General features: G+C 42.6%; 1 pseudogene; it reads right to left on the bottom strand.

The window, feature by feature from the left end:
- Window positions 1-10,409: 10,409 nt before the first annotated feature.
- On the bottom strand, window positions 10,410-10,719 carry LOC131821091 (ATP synthase subunit f, mitochondrial-like; annotated as a pseudogene).
- Window positions 10,720-11,206: the final 487 nt, after the last annotated feature.

The following is an 11,206-nucleotide window of genomic DNA, read 5'->3' as shown; positions in this document are numbered from 1 at the left end:
AGAGAAATTGACGTGTATTCGGCACTATAAGGGATATGAAAAATCACATTTGCTATAGCAGGGTCCACTGGGGACACTTCCATCTTGGAGAAAGACAGAAAATAAGTACTGTGTGGCTTGCAGTTGTCCCAAAGTTTTCGAGTATGAGGGGTTTAAAAAAAATAAGTGGATAGAATTGAGATGAGAAGGAAAGGTGGCAGAATCTACTTACTCGTTTGACAAGGTAAATAATGCCTGCTGGATACAAGGCACTCTTTTGAGGACTTCGCAAGCAAGAACTTCTCGAATGCTCATAAGCAGCCTTTGAGGTAGATCAAATTATGGGAAAACAGAGACACAGACAGGTGGAGGAGCTTATGCGAGGTCCGGTAGCTGAGAAGCGTCTAACTCTAGGCATGCACTGGGGGTACTTGGGGGGCTTAGTCGGTTAAGTGTTTACCTTGGGCTCAGGTCATGGTCTTGGTGTTCTGGGATTCGTTGGGCTCCCTCCTCAGCAGGGTCCCAGCTTCTATCTTTGCCCCTCCTCCCCCACTTGTGGTTCTTCTCGCAAATAAATAAGTAAAATATTTAAAAATAAATAGAAATGCACTGGTCAATGTGGCAGCTTTCTCAGTTGCACTAACCACATCTCAGGTGTTCAATAGCCAAAGGCGGCTGGGGGCTACCGCAGTGGCTAGCACAGATCGAACAGTTCCAGCATCACAGAACTTTCTGGTGGATAGTGCTGGCCTACCGTCCATGTATTGAACAATTTATCTGCACTATCTCTTGCTGGGGTAATGATGCAAGCAAGCATGGGGGTGACTGCATGCTTCTAAGTCCTTACAGAGAAAGTTGCTTCAGGATAGAGCCAAAAGCAAGAAGTGGAGGCTAGTTTTGAATACTGGGCCCGGTACTGGGCTTAGTCCCTATACTGGTTTCCTGTTGCTCTATTCAGGTTGTCAGTTTCTTCCTGATTCAGTTTTGGAAGTTTATAGGTTTCCAGGAATGCATCCATTTCATCTAGGTTGCTTAACTTATTGGCATATAACTGTTGAAAATAATTTCTGATGTTTGTTTCTATTTCCTTGGTGCTAGTCGTGATCTCTCCCTTTTCATTCATAATTTTATTAATCTGGGTCCTCTCTCTTCTATTTGGTTTAGTTTGGCCAGTGGTTTATCAATGTTATTGATTCTTTCAAAAAACCAGCTTCTACTTTCATTGATGTGTTCTACTGAATCTCTAGTTTCTATCTCATTGAACTCTGTGCTAATCTTCATTATTTCCCTTCTTGTGCATGGAGTTGGTTTAATTTCTTGTTGGTTCTCCAGTTCTTTAAGGTGTAAAGAGAGCTGGTATATTTTGGATTCTTCAATTTTTTTGAGGGAGGCTTGGATGGCTATGTATTTCCCCCTTAGGAACTGCCTTTGCCGTATCCCATAGGTTTTGTACCAATGTGTCTTCATTCTCATTGGTTTCCATGAATTGTTTCAGTTCTTCTTTGATCTCCTGGTTGGTCCAAACATTCTTGAGCAGGATGGTCTTTAGCTTCCAAGTGTTTGAATTCCTTCCAAACTTTTCCTTGTGATTGAGCTCCAGTTTCAAAGCATTGTGATCTGAGAAGATGCAGGGAATAATATCAGTCTTTCGGTATTGGTTGAGCCCTGATTTGTGACCCAGTATGTGCTCTATTCTGGAGAAAGTTCCATGTGCACTGGAGAAGAATGAGTATTCTGTTGTTTTAAGGTAGAATGTTCTGTATATATCTATGAGGTCCATCTGGTCCAACATGTCATTCAATGCTCTTGTTTCCTTATTGATTTTCTGCTTGGATGATCTATTACTGAGAGTGGTGTGTTAAGATCCCCTACTATTAATGTATTCATATCAATATGACTCTTTATCTTGATTAACAGTTGGCTGATGTAGTTGGCTGTTCCCATATTGGGGGCATAAATATTTACAGTTGTTAGATCTTGGTGGGTAGACCCTTTAAGAATGATGTAGTGGCCTTCTTTACCTCTGACTACAGTCTTTAGTTTAAAATCTAATTTATCTGATATAAGAATCGCTACCCCAGCTTTCTTTTGAGATCCTTTGGCATGAACGACACTTCTCCATCCTTTCACTTTCAGTCTGGATGTATCCTCAGGTACCAAATGGGTCTCTTGTAGACAATATATGGATGGGTCCTGTCGTTTTATCCAATCTGCAGCCCTGTGCCATTTTATGCGAGCGTTTAGGCCATTCGCGTTGAGAGTGATTATTGAAAGATATCTTTTTGTTAACATCATGTTGCCTGTGAAGTCTTTGTTTCTATATATTGTCTCCATAAATTTCTGTTCTATGACACTCTTGGGTTCTTTCTTCTTTTATAGAACCCTCCTTAATATTTCTTGTAGTACCGGCTTGGCGGTCACATACTCTTTTAAATCTTGCGGATCTTGGAAGCTCTTTATCTCTCCATCCATTTTGAATGTCAACCTTGATGGATAAAATATTCTTGGCTGCAGGTTCTTCTTATTTGGTGCTCTGAATATGTCTTGCCAGCCTTTTCTGGCTTGCCAGGTTTCTGAGGACAGGTCTGACATTATTCTGATGGACCTTCCTCTGTACATAAGGAATCTCTTCCCCCTAGCTGGTCTCAAAAGCTCTAGTCTAAAATTATGACTGATTAGTCTTATAATCGAGTGCCTCAAGGTCTTGGTAGATTTGTTGATCTTGGGGGTGTCCTTTCTACTTCTAGGACACAAATGCTGGTTCCATTCCCCAGACTGGGAAAATTTTCATGGAGAATTTGTTCAACTATATCTTCTAGTCTTCTTTCTTTCTCTTCCCCCTTAGGGATCCCAATAATTCTGATGTTGGAACATTTCATGGCATCATTTATTTCCCTAATTCTGTTGTCATGGCTTCTAAGCTGTTCCAGGCCTCCTCCTGATCCCTTTTCTCTATCAGTTTGTTCTCTAGAGCACTAATTCTATCATCTGCATCAGTTACCCTAGCTGTTAGAGTATTTAGATTAGATTGGAACTCATGATAACATTTTTGACTTCTTCCTGGGCAGCTTTCACTTCTGCTCTTAGAGATTCCATGTTGTCACTAATGGTTTTCTCCAACCTAGCCATTGGCTGGATAGTCGTTATTCTGAATTCCCTTTCAGACATACTGTTTATGTCCATATCCAATAGTTCTGATGGAGAGGGCACAGTCTCTGAATTTTTCCTCTGTTGGGTGTTCCTCCTCCTAGTCATTTTGGTAAGAGATGATCAAGGGGATGTGTAGCTGAATATATCAACCACGATCCAGGCAGTGTACACCCTGGAACGTTTCTGAGCAATTGGAAGTCACCACCAAATTGCTAGGTAGCTAGCTACCAAAATTAGCAACTCGCAGCTCATACGGGTTGGAAGTCCAGGCTCAGCTTAGCTGAGTGCCCGTGCAGTCCCACCAGGGGGCAATCAAGGCGTCAGCCAGAGCTTCTGCCTTATCCGTGGCTTGAGATCCTCTTCCGAGCTTGTTGGTAATTGGCAGAATTCAGTTTTTTGAAGCTTCAGAGACGAGGTTCTCAGCACCAGTCGGCCTGCTTTTCCGTCTGCCTGCTGTTCCCTCCCTCGTGACCCTCTATGTAACATGGCGATTTGCTTCTTCACTGGGAAAGTATCGGCCGCTGCCCCTCTGGTATCTGAATTCTAGTCCCAGTTTTGCTTATTTATTTACTTATTTAAAAGGTTATATTTATTTATTTATTTTAGAGAAGGAGAGAGTGCATGCACATGAGGAGGGGGAGGAGCAGAGAGAGAGGGACAAGCAGACTCGCATGCTGAGCATGGAGCTAGATGTGGGGCTCGATCCCATGACCCTGAGACCATGACCAGAGCTGAAATCGAACCAGAGTCTGATGCCCAATGGACTGAGCCACCCAGCATGCCCCTAGTCCCAGTTTTAAAGGACTCAACTGATTAGGTCAGGCCCACCTAGGAAAAACCTCCCTTTTGATTAAATTAAGGGCAACTTAAGAGGGACCTTAATAACATCTGCAAAATTCCTTTGCATTTGCCATGTACATAGCATACTCATACCCATATTAAAGAAATCCCATCCTATTTATAGGTCCTGATCACACTCAGGGGAGAGGATTATACAGGGTTTACTCACCAAAGGGGTGTTTCAGCAATCCATCTGCCACAACTCTATGTGTTTTAAGAAAGGAAGTGGGTTTTCTGACAACAAGGTGGGAAGATAGGGCTGTTATGCTTTCAAGAGGCTGTTTGTTCCCCTTCAGTCATTTGGTCTCAAGTTAACAAGTGTCACATTAAAACCTTGGCCTTCTGAGCCACCCAGGCTCTTGGGATCAAACCCTGCATCGGGCTCCCTGCTCAGTGGGGAGTCTGCTTCTCTCTTCCTCTGCCCCTCTCTAATGGTTAAGCATCAAACTCTTGGTTTCAGCTTAGGTCATGATTTCAGAGTCCTGGGATCAAGCCCCACATGGGACTTGACCCTGAGCATAGAGTCTACTTTTCTCTCTTCCTTTCCTTCTACTCCTCCCCCTGCTCCCATGAGCTCTCTCTCTCTCTCTTTCTCTCAAATAAATAAATGCATATTTAAGAAAAACCTTGGCCTTCTGATGGGTGAAAGGGAGTGGGAGATACAGGCTTCCAGTTCTGGACTGAGTACGTCATGTGGCTGGAAGGTGGACCATAGCAAGGCTAGTCAATGAAATTGACAGACGGGAGCTGTGGCGACAACAGCATCACCTTACACACTTGTTGCATCACCGTGTTGTGCACCTGAAACTAGTGTAACATTGTGTGTCATCTAGGCTCAAATAAAAAGAAAAGAAACCTTGTCCTTTTGGTCTCACCATTTGTCTATTAATGCATAGTCTTGAAATGGATATTTTCATGCTTTTGAAACCCAACGATGCTTAAAAATAAAAATGATAACTTTGGCATTAATATTTTAAGTACAAAATGAACACATGGTTCTAGTTAGAAAAAGTAAAATGGTAGAGAAGCCCACTGACAATAGAGTAAAATGGGGAATTGTCCCGTCTGCCACTGACCCCCTCGTTTTTGCCCCCCAAGAAATATTCTTTCAGATTCTTTATTGAGCATATGCAGATGCAGATATTCCATATTTTTATTTTGCATGCTTATTTTCTACAGTTCACCATGGATAGTGGCATTTTTCCATGTCAATACCTACAGACACTCCTCTTTCTCATATACACGTAAATATATATATATGTATATATATATATATATATACACACACACACACACACAAACACGTGTGTGTGTATTTACATATAAATTTAACTACACATATCCATATTCATACAAAATCATGAATGTAAAGATTGAAAGAGGTCATTCTGAAGGGAAAGCTGTTGTAAAGAAGGAATGTTCACGCACAGCTCCTTATCTTATCCTTGTAATAAATTGTTGTTTGGACTAACCCTGGTTTTAGCCTCCTCAGAACTAAGGAGAGCCCATCTTTAAACTTACCTGAATCTTTAATCTTTGTTTTATGTCAAGAGCTATTTTCAGACCATAATCACAGCTCTGGAGCTTTAAAGCATCGAGGCAACTCGATATCAAAAGGATTTGACTTTGTTCTTTCCAGGGAGACAGACAAAAATGCCTGCTTGAAATAATCAAATGGCAGGAGAATTGGCTCTTTCTAATCCCCGCGCTCTCCCCGGATAAGGGAGGATGAAGAAGAAATTGTTCAAGGAGAAGAGAAACAGAACATCTCTCTGAAGTCTTCTGTCCGTAGCCTTTTCCATACCTTTGGCCTGTTCCAGGGACTCGGTCTCATCTCTGGTCCTAGCACCGATCCTGTGCCTTAGGCGGGGAAGATGCAAGAAGCCTGAGCCAGATGTTTTACTGTAAATCAGCTCTCCTGTCGGTGCTGATCTGATCAGCGAATTCTACCAGTTGGCTTCTTGCCCCATTCCTTATGATGAAGGTGCCATTTGGGGACGTTTTTGTGAACAAAGAGAGGTGCTGTTAATAACTAACCTGGGAAAGAAAGGCTTTCCAGGGCTGCCCTGTGCAAAGTGGACACACGGTCGCTCTACTCATGGCCAGGCTGTGCCCGGCCCCCGCGAATGATAATCACCCCGCGCTTTGAGCCAGGGCTCCCCAGCCACCACGCTAAGCACTAGACTTACAGTGTCTTATTTAATCCTCACCGTCAATGACCCTATCGGATATTGCTATTATCTCTGCCCATCTCACAGACGAGGAACGGCAGTCCCCACGGCTAGGTTCCCACGTGCGAGACAAATTGCAAGGATGTGGAGAGGGTGAATGGGGGTGTCAGCTCAAAAGCAAGGAGGGCCGCGCTGCAAAGAGGGGATGAGTGACGGGAAGGATGAATCCTGCAGGCTGTGTTTTGGGGCTAAAAGGGTTTCTTAAGAGGCCAGGAGACCGTGGGTTGATAGATGATTTTTTTTAGAGATTGTATTTATTTATTTGACAGAGAGAGACACAGCGAGAGAGGGAACACAAGCAGGAGGAGTGGGAGAGGGAGAAGCAGGCTTCCCACCGAGCAGGAAGCCCAATGTGGGGCTCAATCCCAGGACCCCAGGATCATGACCTGAGCCGAAGGCAGACGCCCAACGACTGAGCCACCCAGGTGCCCCCTCATAGATGATTTTTGTTGCCACGCTCAGGGATTCTTTTCTCCGTGACAGCACGGAGTTCAAGGAGCCCTTATCCTCCATCTTGCTCACTTCGGCATCATCTTTTCTTACCCATAGGTATTCCTTGTGTAAGCCGTGTTTCCTCAAGCAGATGGCAAACGACTCAAAGGCGGGGACCAAACCGTTCTGGCATCTCTCTGGGTGACTGTCACAGTGCTAAGTGCAGAGAGATAGTCAGCAAGAATTTGGGGGCTCTTTGTTTTCTAATGCTGCCATAACAGGTGACTGTGAATGGGGTTGCTTCAAACAACCCAGAGTGAACGTCCTGGTCCTCCGGAAAGTCGGAAGTCTGAGAGGGGTCTCACTGGGCTACGGTCAAGACGTCGGCGGGGCCCTGTTCCCTCTGCGGGCTGTAAGGGAGAATCCGTTTCCACATTTCTCGGCTCGTGGCACCTTCCTCCATTTTCGAAGCCTCTCTTCTGCCTCTCTTTCCAGCTTTAAGGACTCTTGGGATGACATTGGGCCCCTCCAGATAATCCAGCATAATCTCATCTCAAGGTCAGTTGATGGAACGACTTTAATTCCTCCTTGCTGTGGAACAGAACCTACGGTTTCTGGGGATTAGAGTGTGGGCATCTTCCCGGGGCCACTACAGTGCCCTCCACAGAGGGCAAGGAGAAAGCAGGGAGGACGCATGTCTCTCCTGGGGACCGTTTTCCATTGCCGACAAACTTAGTGGCTTAAAGAGCACAGAGCTATTATTGTACAGTCCTGCAGGTCGGAAGTCTGAGGTGGGTTTCACTGTGGCATTCCTTTGGAGGCGCTAGCCCAGGAGCCATTCCTTGCCTCTCCAGCTTCTAGAGGCCACATGTGTTCCTTGGCTTGCTCTCCTGCCTCCTCGCACTTATTAGGACCTTTGTGTTGACATTGGATCTGCCCAGATAATCCAGGATAGTCGCCCCATCTCAAGATCAGGTGATCAGCAACCTTAATTCCCTTTGCCACATAACCTAATGTATTTACACCATCTGGGGATAAGGACCTGGACCTAATTCTACCCCACACCCTTTAACAATTTGCCCCCAGATGTTCAAATACGCACAAAACCATGTACTCAGAAAGTACAATCAATCACCATTTACTCATCCCTGAACTTTGGAATTAGTTCATTTTTTAAAAGTAAGCTCTAGGCCCAGTGTGGGGCTTGAATTCACAACCCCAAGATCGAGAGTCACGTGCTTTATGAACTGAGCCAGCCAGACACCCCTTGGACTTTGTTCATTTTTAAGGGTTATTCTCTGAGTGGTTGAAACGTTATTTCATACAGTAAATACTAGTCAACTTTATTTCTGAATTTTTTCCCCTTCTTATATAAACACTATCGATTACGTTTAGAAAGTGTTGATTAAACATTTTTGTAGACTTGAATATCTATAGTGGTCATAAGTGATGTGAAATAGTACTTCTAAGCACCCTTAAGGCAGAATATTATATTTAAAAATCAAAAAAAGTAAGAAGGACACAAAAAAACTAATATTCTGAATCCTCATGTATGCAAGAATACCTCTGAAAAGCACATTTGTGGGAAATATTTTTCAGAGCTTGCAGTTTTTAAGTCTATGGTCTGTTAAAAGTTTATTTACAAATCCCATGTTTGGACTGTAGTTTATATTTTAAGACAATCTACATTATATTTTCCCAGCTTTATTGAGCTATAATTGACATATAACATTGTATAAGTTTGAGATGTACAGAGTGTCGATTTGACACATGTACATATTGTGACATTGACAATTTACATGATCAAACCCAAGGACACACAGTTTTAAAACAGAAAATACTTGGATTGTATGCATTTTCATTCAAATTTATAAGATTCACAATGTAGAAAGCTTTTTGAAAATTTCGTGATAGCTTCATTATGAGGAGATGGCGTTTTGCATTTGTGTTACCACCTTGCTTTTATTTATTCCCAGAGTCTTGTTGGACTTAACAATATCGGAAGTTTCAGCCTGGAGAGGTGTTCAGACCAGTGTTCAAGCTTTTGCTGTCCGTGTTAGTGACAGTAGATCTGACTCTGTGTGTTCTGTATGTGTATGTGTTTGTATTAGTCAAACTAATGCTCATTTTGGTAGCATATGACAGGGAATTTGTGATATCTTAACCTAATTTGGGCTTATTTCACACCTGCATAAAATCTGATGCGGATATTTCTGTTTCAGAAGTTCTCTTGAGCAGCCCTGCTGCTGGCCATCATCATCTTCCATCATCTCGGATGGCTTCACTCCCTCCCCTGCAGTGGGGAGGGAGAGGGAGAATGTGGGGAAATTGCATGGAGCAGTGTAGGGGCCAGGCCTGAAAGTGACGTGTTTCACTTCCGCCACACTCCATTGGCCAGTACTGGGCCATGTGGTCCCACCTACATGTAAGGGGTGGGGTGAGACTAGAAGATGTTGTCTTCCTGCGTGCGCTGGAGGAAAATGAAATTGTGTGAACACATAGTAGTGGTCTCTTCCAGTTTGTGAAGAGAGTTTTAAGATCTCCAATCTGGAAGACACTTTGAGGCTCAGCATCTTATCTTACAGAAGTGGAAACTGAGGCACAGTTGTGGAGGAAGCCTTGTACAAGACCATAGGGAAAGTGCCAGGCCAAAATTCTAACACCTAGTATGTAGATAACAATTGGGATTGGTTCAGACCCTTCCTCGCATCTACCTGGTGGAAAATGGAACCCCATGAACAGCACTGCTACCATCGCTCTAATGAAAAGTTTATTTATTTTTATTATTTGATTTTTGTTTAGTTATTTTAATTAATTAATTAATTATTTTTATTGTTTTATTATTATTTATTTTTTTTAGTTAAAAAGTGAAGAGAGGTACAAGTTTACAAATGCCAAGATAATGTATATGTAATTTCTTAATATTTTAATGTAAGTTTGATCTTATCCATCATGGACTAGTGTGACATTATTTTATTTTATGGTGCTGAACATTTTTTTGTCCATTAATGAGTTTTGTAACCATTAAGTACCATTTTTGAAATATATGCTTGAGAGAGATAAAACTAGAATGCTTAATATCTATACTTGTTATGCTTTAATATCTTGCCTAAGAGTTTGGAAAGGAAATGACATTTGTGTCCTGTATATGCCAGTATTTCTAAACCTTTCCTTTAGTATTCACATTAGAGATAAGTGAAGAAAAATTAAAATTATCTGGAAATTGAAATGTTTCTTCATTAAATTTGAAGTTTTCATTTTCCAGAATATATTATTCTATGATTTCAGCTCTAATATTCTTGTTCTTACCATGCGACCGATACATAATACATAAATTATAGATATGGAAAGATTTGGCTTGGGGGCTTGGAGTGAGGTGGCAAATGGAGAATAAAGAAAAATAAATACAAGTTCTATGAGATTATTCCTTCTTCCTACTGAGGGAGCATCAGAGCTCTCTCTACGGCTACAGTGCGATAAATACTGTTGCTCCATATCTATGTCCCTGTTAGTTCTGAGCCAGTTTCTGCATGTTTCGGTTGAAAAATTCTTGCTTGAAGAGCTTTGTTTTCCTAGCTATTGTCAAAACGCTTTCTGTGGCCATGTGCCTCCGTTGTGGGTTAGTGTTCATCCTCACTGCATGGATAGAAATGCAGTGTTCACAACCACTACCACATCTAGGGGACCCTGGCCACTGCAGTGTGCTACACATTTACAATAACAGCATCAGCAAGAAAACAGCACTGATACCTAACGATTGTTTTTACCAGTCATCTGTTATTGGAAGTTAATTCTCAGTGAGGATATGAAAGGATTCAAGGGTGCCAGGCAAAGGTCACGGCCAGGAAGTAGCTGCTCATGTTTGAGTTCCTTGTAACAATGGCAGTAGTTGAAAAGCACAGAAGCTGCCAGCACCAGCGACGCCCCCTTTCTTCACGTTGACATACTTGTAATACCCACAGTGACCTCTTTGAAACGCTCCAGCAGTGCCTTTAGGGGTGAAATCCCTCATCAGTATCCAGCTTGGCAGCTCTCCTAGTTTCACGGCCAGGAGCTTCCTCTCCTTCACTGGTACGGGGGACGCCATCTTGGGGTCCGAGGTGTCCGCTCTGGATACCTAAGGATTATTGAGTTGTTATGGGCCAGTTATTGACTGTCTGCCAGTCACTGTTCTAAGCAATATATATTCGCTCATTTAATTCTCAAAACAAGAGTCTGCATCTCTCATATATTCCTTTTTAAGAACAAAGAAAACCTTCCCAGAAGCTTCTGGCAGATTTCCCCTAAAGTCTCCTTGGCCAGAATTACATCACTTGCCCAGGCCAAACCAAGCATTTACCGAGAGGAATGCTTGGCTTAGAAAGTCCAATCAGAACTCATCACCCAAGTATGGGGAAAGAAATTATAATTCAGAGGAGGTTGAACAAAATCTGGGTTGTGCTGGCAAGGGAGAAGGGAAAGGTCAGGCTATTGGGTAGGAAGCCAACAGTGTTTACCACAGTAGCCAGGGAGAATGGAGTGGAGATCAAGAGAATCTAATTTGAAGGCATTTTTCAAACTCTAAATATTGAAGT

The sequence above is a fragment of the Mustela lutreola genome, chromosome X (assembly GCF_030435805.1).
Source record: "Mustela lutreola isolate mMusLut2 chromosome X, mMusLut2.pri, whole genome shotgun sequence".
In the NCBI taxonomy this organism is placed as follows: domain Eukaryota; kingdom Metazoa; phylum Chordata; class Mammalia; order Carnivora; family Mustelidae; genus Mustela; species Mustela lutreola.
Note: the sequence above shows the minus strand (reverse complement) of the source record. Positions and strands in the feature narration are given on the sequence as shown.